The sequence below is a fragment of the Globicephala melas genome, chromosome 11, assembly GCF_963455315.2.
Source record: "Globicephala melas chromosome 11, mGloMel1.2, whole genome shotgun sequence".
Lineage (NCBI taxonomy): Eukaryota > Metazoa > Chordata > Mammalia > Artiodactyla > Delphinidae > Globicephala > Globicephala melas.
Window position 1 is genome coordinate 98,316,206 of NC_083324.2, and position 2,976 is coordinate 98,319,181.

At 44.6% G+C, this 2,976-nt stretch overlaps 1 long non-coding RNA gene across 1 annotated transcript; it reads right to left on the reverse strand.

Annotated features, from left to right (window-relative positions):
* Nucleotides 1-217: 217 nt before the first annotated feature.
* LOC138842901 (uncharacterized) lies at nucleotides 218-2,553 on the reverse strand. Its single transcript, XR_011377864.1, has 3 exons — nucleotides 2,334-2,553; nucleotides 583-679; nucleotides 218-251 (listed from the first exon to the last, which is right to left on the reverse strand). It is a non-coding gene; the product is annotated as an uncharacterized lncRNA (long non-coding RNA).
* Nucleotides 2,554-2,976: the final 423 nt, after the last annotated feature.

Sequence of the window (2,976 nt, forward strand, 5' to 3'; positions counted from 1 at the left end):
GTTTTTCACGTGCTTTGGAGTAAGCTGAGTGCTCTGCGCACCCCCCTGTCCTTCCTAAATTGCCTTATTTCATCGTGGACTTTTCACCTCCTTGCTAGCACTTTACTTGGTACTATAAATCCAAACGTACCTTTTTCCCTTTTAATAAGAAAAGAAGTCTTTCTTGCTCTGAGTGTTCAGGCTCCTTGATTATGCAATCCCCGGAGACATTCTCAATGGCCCATTTCCATCCAGGGTCTGCAGAGAGGTCACTACACCATTAAATGGGAAAAAGGAGAACATTTTTCTGGAGTTCAAAATTATTTCCATTTAGTGGCCGATTGATTTTTGTATATTTCAGCAGCCTAGCCCGGACAGGAGGCGGAGTGTATCCCTCAGGTAAGGGGTTTCCTGCAAATCTGCAAAGTAACCACCAATGCCCGCATTCTTAACCTCCCCCAAAACAGACATCAGACTTAACCACTAAATCTCAAAACATATAGATCATTAAGGGCGTAACTCAAAGCCCTAAAGTACAATAGTAAGAAAACAGTGACTGGTGCATGGTTGAATTTTTAAATCTGGGATATTTCTACCCATTACCTCATGCCACTTGGAAAGGTGAAACTCTGGAGTCCTTCTCAGATGGATGACAAGCCGGATCTCTCCTCCTGGTTGGTCTTGTTATGAAGAAGAGTGGCTAAAATAAATTTTCTGAGTGCTTTTGATATGCTAACAAACGACATGAAGCAGATTTTCTTAATCTCTTCTTATAATAGCCCTGAGGGGTGGCCATAGGTTCATGGACAGGGAACTGAGGATTATAAAGGTTAATTACCTCTGCAGATTAGTGATTTCTCATAATGCGTATGTCTACACTTTCCTTTTCCCCCTCTTGTCAGAGTCTCAGTGGGAAATAGTGGCTCCCTCAACTTCAGATAATTCAAGAAGGGTTAAATTATAAAAGCACAATTAAAGTGTGAGGGAGTGGGGAAAACCCACAAGGGATGGTAGGTATCCAGGATTAGCAGTATCAGAGGTGCTAGCATCCCGAGGACCCCACCAATGAAGAGTAGATGTGATGACTGAAAACTGCAAGGGAAGAGGCGGGTACCAGAGACCACCTTGAAAGGAGCAGTGACCTTCAGTCAGGGGCAAGCCAGCCTGAGGTGAACTTGAAAGGATAACAAAATACCTTGACTTCACTCTCCTTTCATGTAAGCTGTGACTTTTAGGAGTCTCTAGGTAGAGTGACCGACTTATCCCAGTTTGCTCAGGACTTTCTCAGCTTTAGCACTGAAAGTCTCATATCCCAAGAACACCGCCCGTCCTGGGTAAACCAGATCCATTGCTTATCCTAGCTCTAGGCTCTGAGTCTTGTAGGTGCTGCCTGGGTACAGCTCTGAGTTTGGGTTGTTACTGCCTGGGTGCCAGTACAGAGGCATGGTGGCTTGCAGGAACCAGACTCCACCCATCCATCTGCTCCATCATTTACTCTTGAACTCAATGAGGATTTATTGAGCACCTACTGTGTCTCAGGAACTGGTTCAGCAACTGGGGAGTCAGCAGTAAACCAGAAAAAGACGCTATCTCATAGATAGTGAGGGAGACAGATAATAAACAAGGAAATAAATATAAGACATAATTTCAGGCAGTGATAAATGCCACGGAAAAAGACAGTGGAGTTCTCAGGGTAGACAGTGAAGGCTGTGACCACGTGGGCAGGCACTCCTCTAGGAGGTGCCTGCGAGCACATCCCTGGATGAAGAGCTATGGCTTGTTCCAGAGCAAGAGCGGCTGTAACTGCACGTGGACGCTCGTTCATGCTCCTCCGCCTTCTGTGGCTTCCCTTCAGCTCTTCACTTTCTCCCTCAAGCCTTCTCTCTTCTCCCCCTGGCCCTCTCACCTTTCCTTAAATTCCAAAGATAGAACATTCCTTTGCTTTCCCCTGTCACGATTAAAATTCTCTGCTAGGGGCCGTGTTTGAAGCTGCTACAATTTATTTATAACTTTGGGCAATGAAATGACCCAGAGGCAGGTACAGATGGAGGTTGGAGGCTGTGCCCGAGGTCCTGGGGGATGACGGTGGATGGAGTGGTGATGGGAGGAGAGAAGAGGAAAGAATTTGAAAGGCTGAGGCTGTAAAGCTAAACATCCACCTCTAAATTTCACCTTCTAAAATTCTTTCCCCCCAAGATGCTCATTGTAGCTCCTGGGTTCTGTCCCATCTGCATGAAACCAGAGTCTGGAAGCCAGAAAACATTTTCAGAAGGTCCCCAGTGGAGGGATGGAGCTGGGGCGGGTAAGGAGGCCAAGCGCCTGGCCCAGGGTCTCCGAGGAGCGAGATTACTGACCTTGTCCTGGGAAAATCCTCACTTGATCCTAGTTCTGTCATTTCTGTCATTCTGTTTTGTCCAAAGGGATAGAGGGAGCCAAGTTTAAGCTCAGAGATTCCCTGAAATTTCGTAGTGTTCGTGTAAAAATTATTTATAACTTCATTCAAAAAGGAAAAAAATAGTTTCGCCTTATGATTCCTCTTCTTCACTCAATAACCATGAAGCCAATACAGCATTATTGAACTTCCTTTGCCTCTGGAATTTAAAAGAACATGAAAGTCAGTAACTGATGGCTTTCTCTTAGACCACAGGAAACCACTTGTCACTATCCATTAACAGCTGTTTTCAAGAATATTTTTCTTGTCTGCATTCGGAAGAAACAGATGACAAAGCAAAACTAAAAAGCCATGTGTTACATTCCAGTCAGAGGAGCTAAACTAAGATTTCCTGGACGGCCACGTATTTGTACGTGACATACATCTGCTGTGTTTGCAGGTGGTTTGTTTATTATGTATTTATTTATGTATATGTTTTTGGTTTGTTGGTTTTATGCTGCAACCTGGGTCAGGTACATTACAGGAGTGCCTAGACTCTGAATGGTTTCTTCAGGGAGTTGTATTTATGGTATAATCATAGCCCGCTGTTCATAGGACTTGATAAT